The following is an 18,602-nucleotide window of genomic DNA, read 5'->3' on the forward strand; positions in this document are numbered from 1 at the left end:
GAAACCCTCTCCATATCTTTCACGCAAAGTCCCTCTCTTGCATAAAGCTGAACTCACTTCCCCCTCCCACAGCTCTTCCAGACTTGCAAACCTCTCCCCCAGATATAAATCCCATGCCCTCACCAGCCCCACCTTTCGTCACCTGCTATATATGCCATCCGTCTCCTCCAGCTTAAACCTATGGTTCCCACACAGCAGTGTTAGCACCGACGTCCCCTCTATCCTAAAGTGTCTCCTCAACTGGCTCCACATTCTAATCATGGACTGTACCACCGAGCTCACCGTGAACCTTCTCGGCACAAGCGGAAGCGCCGCTGTCACCATGGCCCTCAGGCTGGACCCCCTACAGGACTCCTCCTCCATCCTAACCCATTCTGACCCCCTCTCCTTCCCACCACCACCTCATCTTCTCCATATTCGCTGCCCAATAGTAATGCAGTACATTTGGTAATGCCGACCCCCCTTTCTGCCTCTGCCTCTGTAGCAGGGACCTCTTCACCCTCAGTACCTTCCCATCCCATATAAACTCCGAAATCACTGCATCCAGTTTCTGGAAAAAGGCTTTTGGAATGAAGTTCGGGAGTGTTTGGAATACAAACAGGAACCTTGGCAGAATGTTAATCTTTATCATCTGATCCCTCCCTGCCAGTGTCATGTGTAGTGTATCCCATCTCCTAAAGTCCTCCCTAAACTTCTCCACCAACTTTGTTTGGTTCCATTTGTGCATCGTCACCCACTCTCCCGTTACCTGAACTCCCAAATACCTGAACCTATCCCTGGAACCCTAAATGGCAACACCTCCAAATTGGCTCCATGATCCGCCTCATTCACCGAAACACCTCACTCTTTCCAACATTCAGCTTATAGCCCGAGAAGGTCCCGAACCTCACTAATGTGTCCATACTTCACCCCATACTCTCCAATGGGGCTGACACGACAACAGCAGGTCATCTGCATACAGTGACACCTGGTGTTCCTTATTTTCCTCACATTCCCCTGCCACTCTACTAACCTCCTAAGGGCCATCGCCAAGGGCTCTATCGCCAGCGCGAACAACAGTGGTGATAACAGACACCCCGCCTCATTCCCCTGTACAACCCAAAACTCCGTGAACTCATCTCATTTGTCCATACATCGTTGCCATGAATCTCAAGACACTCGTTCCTTCTACACCCTTAGCAAGCCAAAGGTATGCAGATTCTATTCTCCTGCTCCTCTACCTTTGCCCTTAGCGACTTTCAAAGGTCCCCCAGGAACCCCACCTCTGCCTCCAATGCCACTATCCGACCACTGTGATTGGACAGCCCCTTCTCTATCTCCCAGATCTCCCTGAGCCTCCAGGCACCTGTCGACTCTCCATTGGTCCTTTCAAGTGAGATAACGCTCCCTCGATGGCCTTTGACCGATCCTCATGCATCTCCTATCGCTGCTGGCAGAATGTTTCTCTAATAAACGGCATCAACTGCTCCAACTGGGGTTTTCCAGCTTGCAACAATCCTTCACCCTCTGCCATCTTTCCAATTGTTGATGCGCCACAGATCTCCTCCAGTTGCTTGGCCAGGTCTTTAACCTTTTTCTGCCGGGTCTGATAACCAGCAGAAAAGCCACTCACATGGGGAACTTCTCCTCCACACCTTCAGCTCGACTTTCCTGTCAAAATTACCCCATTCTTGGGTAAAAAGAGCTCTAACCAATGCCTACGAGCTGGAGCTGCCCTGTGTGCGACCACTCACTCCATGGCGCCACTGGAAGCTATCAGCTGGCAATTCTTGTCACGAAAGAGTCATCCCCTCATCCGGCGGAGCGTCTCAAATGTGCTGGGAACTGATGGGTGCTCTAGGATGTATGCGTCGTGCACCCTACCTTGGTAATAGGCACAGGCATGCATGATTTGCAGCTGGTGGTCACACATCAACTGCACATTCAGGGAGTGACAGCCCTTCCAATTATGAAGGGCACCCCCGATGAGAAGTGCTCTTAGGGGATCATGCATGCTCCAGATCACCCCTTGGACCTGGGACATAATAATAATAATTTTTTTTTTAACTATGTACAATCTTTATTTAAAAGGAGTACATAAGAGAAATGCAATTTACACCACTATATTTAATCCCAAAAGTTTAAAAAAATTTGGACTCATTGCTAAAGAAACCAATGACATCGAAGAAATAATTAAACAATGCAACTCTGCATGTAACAAGTTAAATGAACAAAGCTCAGTAAATGCAAGTACTGCAGTTTTAACAAATTTAAGATTTGCATTTCTTTCTAATTCATTCCTTTCCATCAACTTTCACTCATTCAAGTAAAACTCCACATTAACATGCTTAGTCTGCACTCTCACCAGATGGTGAACGTGTGCGTGATCTTACATGATCCCCAGATGCCATAGAGCAGTGTTTTTCAAACTTTTTTTCCGGGGACCTATCTTTACCAACTGGCCAACCTTCGGGACTCAACCTGGCCGATCTTTGGGACCCACGCCAGCTGACCTTCGCGGCCCATGCTGGCCGACCTTCGCGACCCACGCTGGCTGACTTGCGTGACCCACCATTTTCTCTTGCCTTGTTTGCTGCTGACAAAAATGGAGGAAATGGTTTTGAGTCCCTTTGGCCTTCGTACACGCTTCTCCAATGGAATCTGTTGGATGAAGGGGAAGCCTTCTGGTGTCGGAAAGTATGGAGTCTCCACCTGTCCAAAGTTCTGCATTTTTTCCTGTAAACTTTTATCGAATAAACCCCCCCCCCCAAACTTGTAAAAAAAAAATGAATAAAATAAATGAACAAAATAAAATGAATAAAACCCCCCCGAATTTGTAAAAAGAAAGGCTGCCACCGTATTTAAAAAATGCGGCCACACTGTGCATGTGCACCGATGATCGGGCACGCATGTGCAGTACGGCCGCATTTTTTTACATGTTCGTGGCCATTTTGAAGGCTGCTTGCAGCCGCCGTTATTAAAGGCCGGCTGATGCGGCTGTTGCGCGCAGATTTGCACGATCGGGAGCGCCGCGACGGACGGCTCCACAACCCTCCCGACACCCGCCCGTGAGCCACTCGCGGGTCACACCCCCGACTTTGACAATGCCTGCCATAGAGGAATGGCCTCTCTGATCCTTCGAAGGAACAGGCCGATCTACTCTCAGATCGGGATTTGCTGCAGCTCCTACTCCTGGAGCGACTGTGAGACTTACACTCCCTGGAGTAGATCTAGAAGAGCTTTGACTGCGAGAACGAGACCTGCTACGAGACATGCGTTGCTTACGTGCTTCAACCACCCTGATCTTTCTTTCATTCAGCACTGTGCCAGAGAGCTTCTCAAGAGCATTCTTCATGTCACTGTAGGAGGCAAATTCAACAATTCCTTCATTCATTTTGTGCCTGTGCGCATCCGCAAAGGTAACTTCTCCAGCCTGTCTCATGAAATCTTTCAGATCCTGCCAGCTAACTCTGGAAGACAAGTTCTCAATAATCACTCTGTTTTCTGTAAGAACTGGAGGCCCATTCCTTCCTCCACTGCATTGATAGCTCTAGCTAAAGCGACCTTGATAACGTCCCCCTCCTCCTCATTCTCTCCTATTGCATGCTCTGGCATGCTTAACCGTCACTCTTTCATTGCACAACTCTTTTCTATCCAGTTCATAAACTGCATCCTCTGCACCTCTGTAATTTTCAATCTCCACAAATCCAAATCCATTCTTCAGATCAATTTCCTTAATTCGTCCATATCCTCTGAAGTACTGCTCCATTTTTCTTTCAGTGGTGTAAGGGCTCAGACTGCCAATAATACTCGGGCACTCACCTTTGCTGACGTAGCTATTCCTGGGGAGGAGGGCAGATGCCCTTGCCTTTGCCTCCCTGATCGCCCGCCGTAGAATCCTGTTTGGCTGGGGGTCAGCAGCACAGCCCAAAGCTGCAGACTGGCTGTCCAACCTCTCGGAATCTCTCCAAATGGAGAAAATTAAATTCGCCATCCGAGGGTCAGACGACGGCTTCCACAGAACGTGGGAGCCATTCACCCAATTGTTCCGAGACCTGTTTGTGGCCAACAAACAAGCAGAAGAATAGCCAGGTAGCCAAGAAACAGGGGAAAGTAGCCAAGGTGTGAGAGGGAGGGATAGACCTAAGAGAAAAGAAAGGCGAACCACAGGAGAAGGGGAGGGGGCAGGAGGGAAAGGGGGCATAAGGGGGGGAGGTGGGGAAGATGGAAGAGGGAGGAGACAGGGAACAATAGAGGGGAACCAGAGGGGGGGTTGGAAGGCAAGGGAATGATAGCCGGAAGGAGAGCACGGGAAACGACAACAAACTTGGCAATTACAGTAACAGAGAGCAAGGAAAATACAGGCAAAAGATGGGACAAACGGCCGATGTGGAGGTGAACGCGAGACGACAACGGCAGCGAAAACCGTCCGGGAGAAGCAAGTAACAACACCAACACCAGATCCATTCTCGTACTGCCCTCTCTGTGTCGGGCATAACCAATGTAAGTATTTCTCCGGCACCCAAATGTATATGTACCTTCCCAGATCACCCCTCCCCCCCCGCCCCAAAACAGGTGCCTACGTATGTATTAAAAATAATATTGCTAACTGTACAGAGTTGCTGTTGTTGAGCTAGTGCGCAATATCCTACCAGTTTTTTTTTCTTCTCTTCTATATATATATATTTTATTCTGTGTACATAACTATAAATATACTTTGATCAAAAACCCAATAAAAACCATTTATTTAAGAAAAACTTTGCTGACCTAGAATATAACTTAAAAAAAAGATAAAAATAATAATAGTCGCTTATTGTCACAAGTAGGCTTCAATGAAGTTACTGTGAAAATCTCCTAGTGGCCACATTCCAGCACCTGTTTGGGGAGGCTGATACGGGAATTGAATCCGCGCTGCTGGTCTTGTTCTGCACTGCAAGCCAGCTGTTTAGCCCACTGTGTTAAACCACCCCCTATAATAATAATGATGATGATTTATTATTGTCACAAGTAGGTTTACATTAACATTGCAATGAAGTTACTGTGAAAATCTCCGAGTCGCCAGACTCCGGTGACACTGGGGGAGAATTCAGAATGTCCAATTCACCTAACAGCACATCTTTCGGGACTTGTGGGAGGAAACCGGAGCACCTGGAGGAAACCCACGTTGATACAGGGCGAACATGCAGACTCTGCATACCAACAATGGCAGGAAATCCTGCTGCCCGGGCATGTTAGTGGACCTGGTCTAAACTGAAGTCTATTTAGGCCACTGCCCAGGCTATAGGGCATCCATCACAGTGCGGATGCACCCGTGTACGGACGTCTAAGAGATTCGAGACAGGTCCCCGCTTGGTCCCTGGAAAGACCCAGAGGCGTAAAAGTTCAGGGCGGCCATCACCTTGACAACCACCGGGAGCTAGTAACCTCCTCCATACCCCTGCAGTGCCAGGTGCACCATCATCTGGCACAGGTGGTGCATGGTCTCCCTGATTAGCCAAAGTCTTTGGTAGTACAGGCGATCTGGGATCACATTCGAAGGACGTGTGTACAAGTGGCATTCGAGCCTCACCGGCTGGCCGCTGCCCTTCAGGGGCATATTCCTCTTGTGCAGTGTCGGCCCCAAACAGGTCCTTTCCCTCCAGCCTCCATGTGTCTGCAATGGCAGCTGCGGCCAGGTCGATAGTGAGCAATGCTTTTTTTAAAATTTAGAGTACCCAATTCATTTTTTCCAATTGAGGGGCAATTTAGCGTGGCCAATCCACCTTACTTGCACATTTCTTGGATTGTGGGGGCGAAACCCACTCAAATACGGGGAGAATGTGCAAACTCCACACTGACAGTGACCCAGAGCTGGGGACCTCGGCGCCATGCGGCCGCAGTGCTAACCCACTGCGCCACCGTGCTGCCCAGATAGTGAGCATTGCTGGCTGTACTCTGAAATTCATTCTCTGCAGGGGAGAAAGAGAAGACATGTTAGCAAGTTGAGTATTCCCTTGCCCATCCAAATCCAACAGGCCACTTGGTGACCCTGAGTTGCACTTCAGCTCCACCCTCCACATGTTCCCCCAAACCCACCTATTGCTAACTTTTGGTTGGTTCAATTGGCTCTGTTTTATAACCTTTGCTCTAGAGTCGCCAGGTATCTTTATGATACCGCCACGAGGTTCAAGTTCAAGTAATGATCAATAACTCAACACAAAAATTTGTAAGATTCAAATCAATACACATTTATTATACACAGTAAATTGCTACTCATGCATAAACTCTACTTTCTAGGCTATTTCTATCACTAACAGGCCTATACTTAGCTGCAGACTGGCCCACCAGGTCAGGGGAACAAATGGCCTTTCGTTCGGGTTCTGAGTCTGCGGGATTCAAAGTTGGTATGGACTGGTAGCTAGGAGCGCCTATCTCGTAGCGAACATTGACTTGAGACTTACCTTCTTGGAGGCCGCCGGACAGTTCACTCTCAGGAGTTGCTTCGCGTTGCTGAGTGACCCTGTCAAGAAGGACGATTTGAACTTGGGGGCTTTACTCTCTAGTCCCCAGGGGCTTCCCACCCTTTGGGGCGGACCCTGTACCTGGTTTCAAGTGATTGGACTTTGTTCCAATCGCTTGGTTCGATTTCTCCAATGCTGGAGCGGTTCCCTGATCGTTGGGCGGTCTTTAAGTGTCCGTCAACCTCTTTTGTGTTGGCTCCTGCTGGCGCCGAGGAGTCTGGCTTGGCCTTGTTTACCGTAAAATGTTTTGATTGTTCCCGGGGTTCGCTCATTACTATGTAGATGGCTGCTACATTACTATGCAGATGGCTGCTTGTATCGATGCTGTCTGGGTTTCTGCAGAGTCTAACACACAGTAAACTTGCACCTGCTAGTCTTTGCCTGTGTTGGTTGAATTTCCCTTCAGCCTTTGCGGTTCTCCATTTTAAGTCGGGAAATGACCAACTCAGGTGGCTATACACCCCCACCCCTCAGCCGTTCCCCCCCCCCATATGAAATGACATGAAATTAAAATCGCTTATTGTCACTAGTAGGCTTCAAATGAAGTTACTGTGAAAAGCCCCTAGTTGCCACATTCCAGCGCCTATTTGGGGAGGCTGTTACGGGAATCGAACCGTGCTATTGGCCTGCCTCGGTATGCTTTCAAAGCCAGCGATTTAGCCCTGTGCTAAACAGCCCCTGTATGTTGCCTTCTACACTATTCCCCTGTCCCCAGCAGTGAGTGGCACCAGGGAGCCTCTATCCTCACCACCTATCCTTGTCAACAGGGGTACCGTTGGCTGCCGCAACCTGTGTCAGCAATAGGCTCTGCGGCCCCTGTCCTATTTCCCACAGTGTGATCTACTGTGGGTGTCCTCATTGGGTGGACCGTGTGTTATCCTGACAGCAGGGTGGCACCTGGTTGTGCGGTGGAGAGGATCACCGTGGGCCACCAATGGCCTCCATGCTTACAGGCTTGTGAGTGGGCAGGTCCTACAGATGGAGGTGAGGCAGGGAAGTGTGTGTCTGCTGAGAGTGTAGCTGCAGTGTGCTGTGTGTCCTGGGCGTGACACACAGGTTGCGACTACCTGCCCGGGGTCAGGATGGATAGAAGCAGGGGCGAATAAGAGGCAGGGCTTGGGGAGAGCTGGTGGTCCAGTGGAGTGGGCTAGTTGATAGTGTCACTGGTGAGGCCTCTGCCCTGAGAGGGGTACCAAAGGACACAGTGCATTGTCCTTGATGCGACCATCAATTCACGCGAGACAGAGAGTTGAAGTGAACAGTGGCTTTAATCGACTAGAACAGTGCCTGCCTGCGACTGCTCTGCAAGTGAGAGCTGCCTACAGGGCAGCTGCTCTTTATACCTCCCCTCAAGGGGGCGGAGCCCACATGGGCACCAACATGATACATTCCATGTAGTACAGTACAATGGTCCATAGGTGGAGCCCACATGGGCAACAGCGTGATACAATGTAATACAGTGGTGAATGGTTAGTACAATACACCACTTATGGCTCCTTACATGTTTGCAGTGTAGGACGGGCCCCGGTGTCTTCAGCCAGGACGAAAGCGAGACCCCGGAGGTGGATTTCCTAGGGAAAACAAACAAGCGGTCATAGAATCATATAATCATAGAAGTTTACAGCATGGAAACAGGCCCTTCGGCCCAACCAGTCCATGCCGCCCAGTTGGTCATGAGGGGTGGCGATCGTGGCCGTGCAAAGGAGGGACCTAATGGAGTGGAGCGCGTCAGCGAGGATCTCTTGCCAGTGGGAAACTGGAAGATTCCTATACCGTAGGGCCAGGAGGACGGCCTTCCATACTCCCTCTCCACCTGTCCGTTTCCCCAGGGTTTTTATTAGTAATCCTGCTCGAGGCGATGCCCTTACTGAGCAGGTACTGACGCAGTTCGTCGCTCATAAATGAGGAGCCCCGGTCACTGTGGACGCAAGTGGGGAAACCGAACAAGGTGAAGATACTATGTAGGGCCTTAATGACGGTGGCCGCGGTCATGTCGGGGCAGGGGATTGCACAGGGGAAGTGGGAGAACTCGTCAACGACATTGAGAAAATACGTGTTGCAGTTGGTCGAGGGGAGGGGCCCTTTGAAGTCGACACTGAGGCGGTCAAAGGGCCGGGATGCCTTCACCAGGTGGGCCTTATCCGGTCAATAGAAGTGCGGCTTACAATCCGCGCAGATTTGGCGTCTCTGGTCATGGCCATGACCTCCTCAGTGGAGTAGGGCAGGTTGCAAGCCTTGATGTAGTGGAGAAGCCGGGTGACCCCCGGGTGGCAGAGGTCATCGTGGATGGCCCGGAGTCGGTCATCTTGCGCGCTGGCGCATCTGGCGGCTCGTTGAGCTTCCCAGGATGATATACTATATCGTAATAATAGGTGGAGAGTTCGATCCTCCACCTCAAGATCTTATCGTTCTTGCCCCGCTGTCTATTATCGAACATGAAGGCTACCAACCGTTGGTCAGTGACGAGGGTAAACCTCCTACCAGCGAGGTATTGCCTCCAGTGCCGCACGGCTTCCACGATGGCTTGGGCTTCCTTTTCGACTGAGGAGTGTCGAATTTTGGAGGCGTTGAGGGTACGGGAGAAAAATGCTGCTGGCCTGCCCGCCTGGTTAAGGGTGGCGGCGAGTGCGACTTCTGACGCATCGCTCTCCACCTGGAAGGGGACGGACTCGTCCACCACGTGCATCGCGGCTTTGGCAATATCTGCCTTGATACGGCTGAAGGCCTGGCGGGCCTCAGCCGCCAGTGGGAAGATGGTGGCCTTGATCAGTGGGCGGGCTTTGTCCGCATAGTTGGGGACCCACTGGGCGTAATAGGAAAAGAACCAGAGGCACCTTTTCAGGGCCTTGGGGCAGTGGGGAAGGGGGAGTTGCAGGAGGGGGCGCATATGGTCGGGCCCGGGCCCTAGAACACCGTTTTCCATGAATGGAAAACGCATTTCTTCTTGTTATAAGTGAGGTTGAGGGCTTGGGCGGTTTGGAGAAATTTCTGGAGGTTGGCATCGTGGTCCTCCTGGTCGTGGCCGCAGATGGTGACGTTGTCCAGGTACAGAAATGTGGCCCGCAGCTCGTACTGGTCCACTATTCGGTCCATCGTTCTTTGGAAGACCGAGACCCCGTTTGTGACGCCGAAGGGGAACCGGAGGAAGTGGAAGAGGCGGCCGCCTGCCTCAAAGGCCGAGTACTGGCAGTCCTCCGGGCGGATTGGGAACTGGTGGTATGCTGGTGGTATGGAGAACACCCGGTAGTGTGCGATCTGATTAACCATGTCTGCTATCCGGGGAAGGGGGTACGCATCGAGGTGCGTGGACCGGTTTATGGTTTGGCTGTAGTCTACAACCATCCGGTTCTTTTCCCCGGTCCTGACAACCACCACCTGAGCTCTCCAGGGTCTATTGCTGGCCTCGATGATCCCTTCCCGCAAGAGATGCAGGACCTCGGACCTGATAAAAGTCCTGTCCTGGATACTGTACCGCCTGCTTCTGGTGGCGACTGGCTTACAGTCGGGGGTGAGATTTGCGAAGAGCGGGGGAGGGGCGACCTTCAGGGTCGCGAGGCTACATACGGTGAGAAGGGGGTAGGGCCCGCCGAACTTCGGGGTCAGGCTCCTGAGGTTGCACTGGAAATCCAGTCCCAACAGGAGAGGAGCGCAGAGATCGGGGTGTACGTATAGCTTAAAGTTTGCGTATTCGACGCCTTGAATCGCGAGGTTCGCGATAGTGTACCCCCGGATCTGCACTGAGGGCGATCCGGAAGCGAGGGAAATAGTTTGGAGTGCGGGGGAGATTTGGAGCGAACAGCACCTTACCGTGCCTGGGTGAATGAAGCTCGAACAGGCAAGGCGTTTCGTGTCCCTTGACCCGGACGGTCATCATGGAGTTCCAGAGGTGTTTTGGTCGTGACTGGTCGAGTTGCAGGTAGCCGGCGTGGTCGTAGGTGATGGGGTGGTCCCATGATGGCTGCCTCCGTCGGACGCACGTGTCGGGCGGCGTTGCAGATGGCGGCCAAGATGATGGCCCCCGTCGGTCGCACTTGTCGGGCGGCGAGGAAGATGGCGTCCAATATGGCGGCCATCATGAGTCGCACATGGTGGGCCGCGTGGGAGACGGTGACCAAGATGGCGGCCCCCGTGAATCGCCCGTGTTGTGCGGAGTTTAAGATCGCTGCCCCCACGGACAACACGAGGCAGATGACGTGTCCGGAGTGGGCGGAGCCGGCAGGCACGCAGCCTCACTGCGGGGTCTGCGGGCCTGTGAGTCCAAGAGTCGGGCCTGCAATTTGGAGGATTTGGACCTGGCCAGGCAAACTTTGGCAAAGTGTCCTTTTTTACCGCAGTCGCTACAGTTTGCGTTCCGAGCTGGGCAACGCTGCCGGGGGTGCTGGTGCTGGCCGCAGAAATAGGAGGGTAGCCCCCCTGGTTGGGCGGGCAGCCGCGCGGCACAGGCCTGGGGTACTCTCTGGTCGGGGGTCCATGAGGGGGTCGCGTGATCGGACGGGAACGTGTTGAGGCTTTGAAACGCTACTTCTTGGGAGGTGGCTAGTTTTACCGTCTCTTCTAGGTCGAGGGCGCCTTTCTCGAGCAGGCGCTGTCGGACGTAGTTGGACCGGACTCCAGCCACGTAGGTGTCCTGGACAGTGAGTTCCATATGTTGAGAGGCCGTGATGGCCTGGTAGTTGGAGCTTCGCGCGAGGACTTTGAGGTCGCGTAGGTACTCCTCCAGCGATTCCCCGGGGCGTTGGCGGCGAGTGGTGAGGAGATGCCGCACGTACACTTCATTCATCAGCCTCACGTATAGGCGCTTCAGCATCGCGAGGGCGTCTGCGTATGTGGAGGCTTCCTCGCATTGTACAGAGATTCGATGGCTCACCTGGGCGTGGAGGAGGCTCAGCTTCTGTTCGTCGGTGACAGTGGGCGAGGAGGAAGCGGCGAGGTAGGCCTCGAAACATCGGAGCCAGTGTGAAAAAATCCCTTTGGCCTCCGCGGCCTGTGGGTTGAGTTCCAGTCGGTCAGGTTTGAGGGCTGCTTCCATAGCGATGTTGTAGTCGATTAAATTGATGTGCCCATCAATTCACGCGAGATAGAGAGTTGAAGTGAACAGTGGCTGTAATCGACTAGAACAGTGCCTGCCTGCGACTGCTCTGCAAGTGAGAGCTGCCTACAGGGCAGCTGCTCTTTACTCCTCCCCTCAAGGAGGCGGAGCCAGGGGCGGAGCCCAGAAGGGCACCAACATGATACAATGTAATACAGTGGTGAATGGTTAGTACAATACGTTCATCACAGACCTTAGTTTGGGGTGAGCTCTGCTATTCCCTGCTTACCTTGCAATGGGCTGCATTTCTGATGAGTGCACTTGGTCGTCCATTAATTGAGCTTGGCCACACCCTTCCCTTTAATTGGGCAGCTGGGGTCCGAGGGTTTCCACAGGAGTGGGCTGGGTTGGTTCCCAAATGACCAGAGGCTCTGTGAACATTTAGAGGACAGAGTGAGCAGTCAGCAGAGTGAGCAGCTGGGAGTCTGTAAAACAAAGGGATGGATTCTCCCAAAATGGTGCTATGTCCCCAAGCCGGCGTAAAAACGCAGGCGTTTCAGTCCTGAGTTTCCTGAAAAAAATGCAACCGATTCACTTACCTTCAGGGGCCTAGCAGGGACCCGGAGTGCTTCACGCAGCTTTAGCTGTGGATACAGACCCCCGCACTTCCGGTTTCGACTCCACGCATGCGCACGGTGGCGGCCTCCAGCGGCCGCGCCGAGCGCCATGACAAACTCAAACCGCGGAGACATCGGGAAATGTATGCCTCCTCCCCCGGTCAGCCGCGCGCCGAGGATCCCCCCGGCCCTAGGGCGCCCGCGGACTGAGTCCGCAGCCGCCACGCGAGAGTCCCGACTGGCCATAGCATGTTAGTTCCACACCGTCGGGAACGCGGCCGGTCGGGAGCGGGGATCGCTGGGCGGACCTCTGGCAATGGCCCCCCAGCTGCGCGGAGTAAATCGTGAACGCGCAGATATTCGGGGCCCGGAGAATGGCCGGACTGGCGCCTGGCCCGATCTCGTCGTGAAATTCGATTCTCCGCCCCTGCGCCAAACGGGGGCTGCGGAAGATCCAGCCCCCATACTCATGGCGGCCTGAGTGAGGCCACCCTGATCCCAAGGGAGAGACTTTGGGCGGGATTCTCTGACCCCCCACCGGGTGTGAGAATCGCCGGGGGTCGGCGTGAATCCCGCCCCCGACGTCCTCCCAATTTTCCCACCCCCAAAAACCGGCCTGGCGTGAGTCGCGCTGCCCGCCTCGGAGAATGGCGCGGTCCGGTCCGACTCAATGGGTGCTGGGGCCGCCCAAATTCTCCGGCCCGCGATGGGCAGAAGTCTCGCCCACCTGAAGTCAGTCCCGCCGGCATAAATCAGAGTAGGTCCGTTACCGGCGGGACGTGGTGGCACAGGCGGGCTCCGGGGTTCCTGGGGGATCGTGGGGGGGGATCTTGCCCTGGCAGGTGCCCCCACAGTGGCCTGGCCCGCGGTCGAGGCCCACCGATCCCCAGGCGGGCCTGTGCCGTGGGGGCACTCTATTCCTTCCACGTCGGCCGTTGTGGTCCTCCGCGATGGCCGATGCGGAAGTGAATCCCTGTGCACATGGACAGTGGAGGCCCTTCGGCGCCGGTTGGTGTGGCGTCAGGCCCCTATCCTGCCGGCCGGTGGGGCTCCAACCACTCCGGGGCGGGCCTAACCTCTGAAGGTGCAGAGGATTCCACACCATTGGGGGGGCCTGACACCAGAGTGGTTCGCGCCACTCCATCCCGGCGGGACCCCCCGCCCCGCCGGGTACGGGAGAATCCCGCCCATCGAATCCACAGCGCTGTCATCAAGTTGGTCCCTGCTACTCTCCCAGCCCTGGCAACCACACCCCAGCAAGCCCTGCAATTTCTAACAGTTTTTCAAACTTTGCATATCTTCTCTTTCCCCCTCAGTAACCAGGGCACCCAGCCCCCATTTGCAAATACCTGTAGTAAATCATGCCAACAGGACTTCCGCCTGAGAGGGGAGGAGCATCACAGAGGCCCAGAACATATTGGTCAAACCCGTTAATCATATTTAAATGCATGCAAATACAGATTGAGCATGCTGCCGCTGGCGCAGGGCGGAAACCTCGTTATCGCCACCAGACCGGAGCATGGCGCTCAAATCGGCGCCGGGTGCGGACCTCAATTTTGGCCGGACATCCAATTCTCCGCCCGATCACGGTTCATGGGCGAAATTCTCCGGTATCGGCGCGATGTTCGCCGACTGGCGCCCAAAACGGCGCAAATTAGTCGGGCATCGTGCCGCCCCAAAGGTGCGGAATCCTCCGCATCTTGGGATCCAAGCCCCAACCTTAAGGGGCTAGGCCCGCGCCGGACTAATTTCCGCCCCGCCAGCTGACGGAAAAGGCCTTTGGTGCCCCGCCAGCTGGCACGGAAATGACATCTCCGGGCGGCGCATGCACGAGAGCGTTAGCGGCTGCTGACGGCATTCCCGCGCATGCGCAGTGGAGGAACTCTCTTCCGCCTCCGCCATGGTGGAGACCGTGGCGAAGGCGGATGGAAAAGAGTGCCCCCACGGCACAGGCCCGCCCGCGGATCGGTGGGCCCCGATCACGGGCCAGGCCACCGTGGGGGCACCAGGACCCCGGAGCCCGCCCGCGCCGCCTTGTCCCGCCGGTAAGGTAGGTGGTTTAATCTACGCCGGCGGGACAGGCATTTTACCAGCGGGACTTCGGCCCATCCGGGCCGGAGAATCGCGGGGGGGGGGGGGCCCGCCATCCGGCGCGGCGCGATTTCCGCCCCTGCCGAATATCTGGTGCCGGAGAATTCGGCAACCGACGGGGGCGGGATTCACGCCAGCCCCCGGCGATTCTCCGACCTGGCGGGGGGGTCGGAGAATCTCGCCCCATGTTTGTGGCGTCACGAGACCAAGAATTTCACCCCATGTGTTAAATGCCAATGGATAAAGTGGAAAGAGATCTGAGGCACGCTCTGCAATATAATGGCGCAGAGCTATAATGCCAAAACTCTAGAATAAGTCCAGCTAAAACTGCATGGAGGTCTGGCTGGAACATACCTCAGTTCAGAAGAGAGACTCAAGAATGTTGCCTGTATTCAGAGTAATTGAGATGTGGGACAGAACCACAAAACCATATAATTCCTACAGTGCAGAAGAAGGCCATTCGGACCATTGAGTCTGCACTGACCCTCTGAAAGAGTATCTTACCTAGGCCCACTACCTCGCCCGATCCCCATTACCCCACCTAACTTGCACACCTTTGGGCACTAAGGGCAATTTAGCATGGCCAATCCACCTAACCTGCACATCTTTGGAGTGTGGGAGGAAACCGGAGCACCCGGAGGAAACCCACACACACAGGGGGAGAATGTGCAAACTCTGCACAGACAGTCACCCAAGGCCGGAATTGAACCTGGGTGCCTGGTGCTGTGAGGCAGAAGTGCTAACCACTGTGCCACCGTGCTGCCCATGGAGAACTGGAGAAACCTGGGGCTGCATTCTCCATTATTGGGACTATGTCTGCACGCCAGCGTCAAAACGGTGGAGTACACCGCTTTTCGGTGACCGCAGAATCGGTGAACCGGCGCTGGTCCCGGTTTCTTGCAGGAACATGGGTCTCCGCCCCCCCTGCTGACCACGATTTTGGCGCGAGGGTGCGGAGAATCCAGCCCCCGGTGTTAAATTTTGATTTTGGGCTTTTTGGAATGTAAACAGCAGACACGCCAATTGGGACTGAGGCTCGTCGAACATTAGGGCCGGAATTCTCCATCCGTTGAGATTCACTATTCCTGCCGACAGCACACTCCTGCCCTGGGTTTCCCGGTGACGTGGGGTGGCTTTAATGGGGAATCCCATTGACAAACGGTGGGAGTATAGAATCCCGCTTCCAGCAAACGGCATGCTGCCAATAAACACATGGCTGGGGAAGCGGAAATCCAGCCCGAGGTCTCAGCTCTTTGTGATAAATCGGGTGAGCTGCCCGTGCCTCTAAAGGCCCCTCACCCAATCTTTTTTCTTCTTTTTTAAATAAATTTAAAGTATCCAATTAATTTTTTCCAATTAAGGGGCAATTTAGCGTGGCCAATCCACCTACGCTGCACATCTTTGGGTTGTGGGGGTGAGACCCATGCAAACACGGGGAGAATGTGCAAACTCCACACGGACAGTGACCCAGAGCCGGGATCGAACCTGGGACCTCGGCACCGTAGGGCAGCAGTGCTAACCACTGCACAACCATGCTGCCCTAACTCACCCATTCTAATGGTTTAAATATGGGGTTTCGTGTGAAGAATTGCTTTGTTTTAATATTTTAAATATCTTAATCCAATCTTCTGTTGTCAAGGGCCCGGTTTATGCAATCGATCCTCATGAATTAACCCTTCAAACCTGTTATCATTCTGGCGATTCTGCACTGCACCCACTCCAAGACCAATATATCCTTCCTGAGGTGTGGTGCCCAGATCTGAATGCAGTGCTCCAGCACTGCTCTCTCGAACAAAACCTAATTTCCTTCCCTTTGTATTCCAACCTTCTTGAGGCAAAAGCCAACATTCTACAAGCACTACTTCAAACTAAACAACGACAGCAGGACAAGGGGGATACAAGACCAAACTCAAGAAAGGCAAACATCGGACTGATGTCAGTATGTTCGTCAAGCCAAGAACGGTCAGCACTGCAATGCACTTCTGCTTACGTGAGCGAAAACATAAAAACATTGCAGTTTTCCAGTTGGGTGCTATTGGGAGGAGGACAACTGCTGAAAATTCCTGGTTGTATCAGGTGGATTGAATGAACTTTGTCATCCATTCAGAAATCGCACTTTCCAGCAGGAGTCACTGGCTAGCGATCTGGGGTAGGGGCTCTGGTGGATTTCCCTTCCCTACCTCAGGGACACTGAAGTCTTGGCCCTCAATAACAGGCTTCACCATTGAGCACAAACCAGGGATCAAACGCAGGATCTTGACTGGGTAAACACGTTGTAAATCTGACGCAACAAAAAAAAAAGTGATGTCATGCAATGAATGGTTAATTGCTAATCAAATTCAGTTATATTCCTGGGAGTACAGGATGAAGGTCTTGGCCATGAAGAGGGTTTTGTCACACTACGAGCATTCATACTGCTTGCCTGTTACCGCAAGTATTTACTGGCACCTCATTGAAGAAAGGTTGGTAATGGTGGTCAGTTCCCTTGTAAACAGTATTCCTTCAGCGATATCCACTCTGGCAGTGGGCACTCCTCAGATGAAGCAGAGTACTGTTTGAGCTGCCATATTTCCTCCTGAGTTTGTTTCCCAGCTCCTTCTCTCCTGCCTTTCTTCCCTCCCTTTTTTCCCCCTTCCTCACTCCCTGCCTCCCTACTTCCATCCCTCTCTCCCTCCTCAAATAGCCTATATATATCAAGGGGGATAGTGTACTTGGAAGAAAATAATAGGAGGATATGAATTAGATTAAATAAAGTGAGAGGAGATTCCTGTGACCACAAGCACTGGCATAGACCAAATGACCTTCTGAGCGCTGTAAGTTCTATGTAATATTTAAACAAAATACAGGTTGCCCACCCGGGCTAACTATCCTTCACATCTCCATAGCTTTCTGATGATCAATGTGGCGTGAGGAGAGTTATATTGATGGAAGTTGTTGCTGTGGGACATGTCATATGCTATCATGTACCCTGCCCAAGTAGTTATTTTCCATCTGCATTAGGCACGGCTAACTCATTTGTGACTTGCCAGGTCTCTCACAGCATATTAGATAATCTAGGATGCCACTTTGATGCAGTATTGAAGGAGTGCTGCACAGTTGGAGCTGCTGTCCACTATTTCTATTTCAATCATTGGATGTGGGTGTCGCTGGTTGGGGCAGCATTTATTGCCTATCCCTAACTTCAATTGAACTGAGTGGCTTGCTAAGTCATTTCAGAAGGCATTTAAGAGTCAATCACCGCCTTCCCAGACCCCACCGCCTCCCCAGGCACACCGCCACCCCAGACCCCACTGCCTCCCCAGGCACACCGCCACCCCAGACCCCACCGCCACCCCAGACCCCACCGCCACCCCAGACCCCACCGCCTCCCCAGACCCCACCGCCACCCCAGACCCCACCGACCACCCAGACCCCACCGCCACCCCAGACCCCACCGCCACCCCAGACCCCACCGCCTCCCCAGGCCCCACCGACCACCCAGACCCCACCGCCACCCCAGACCCCACCGCCACCCCAGACCCCACCGCCACCCCAGACCCCACCGCCTCCCCAGACCCCACCGCCACCCCAGACCCCACCGCCACCCCAGACCCCACCGCCACCCCAGGCCCCACCGCCTCCCCAGACACACCGCCACCCCAGACCCCACCGCCACCCCAGACCCCACCGCCACCCCAGACCCCACCGCCACCCCAGACCCCACCGACCACCCAGAGCCCACCGCCACCCCGGGCACACCGCCACCCCAGGCACACCGCCACCCCAGACCCCACCGCCACCCCAGACTCCACCGCCACCCCAGACCCCACCGCCACCCCAGGCACACCGCCACCCCAGACCCCACCGCCACCCCAGACCCCACCGCCACCCCTGACCCCACCGCCACCCCAGACCCCACCGCCACCCCAGACCCCACCGCCACCCCAGACCCCACCGCCACCCCAGACCCCACCGCCACCCCAGACCCCACCGCCACCCCAGACCCCACCGCCACCCCAGACCCCACCGCCACCCCAGACCCCACCGCCACCCCAGACCCCACCGCCACCCCAGACCCCACCGCCACCCCAGACCCCACCGCCACCCCAGACCCCACCGCCACCCCAGACCCCACCGCCACCCCAGACACCACCGCCACCCCAGGCACACCGCCACCCCAGACCCCACCGCCACCCCAGACCCCACCGCCACCCCAGACCCCACCGCCACCCCAGGCACACCGCCACCCAGACCCCACCGCCACCCCAGACACACCGCCACCCCAGACCCCACCGCCATCCCAGACCCCACCGCCACCCCAGACCCCACCGCCACCCCAGGCACACCGCCACCCCAGACCCCACCGCCACCCCAGACCCCACCGACCTCCCAGACCCCACCGCCACC

The 18,602-nt window shown here is 54.6% G+C and overlaps 1 pseudogene; it reads right to left on the reverse strand.

The window, feature by feature from the left end:
• The window catches only part of LOC140418075 (uncharacterized), a 185,204-nt pseudogene that overhangs the window by 8,100 nt on the left and 158,502 nt on the right, over nucleotides 1-18,602 (reverse strand).

This window comes from Scyliorhinus torazame, chromosome 1 (assembly GCF_047496885.1).
Source record: "Scyliorhinus torazame isolate Kashiwa2021f chromosome 1, sScyTor2.1, whole genome shotgun sequence".
NCBI classification, from domain to species: Eukaryota; Metazoa; Chordata; class Chondrichthyes; order Carcharhiniformes; family Scyliorhinidae; genus Scyliorhinus; species Scyliorhinus torazame.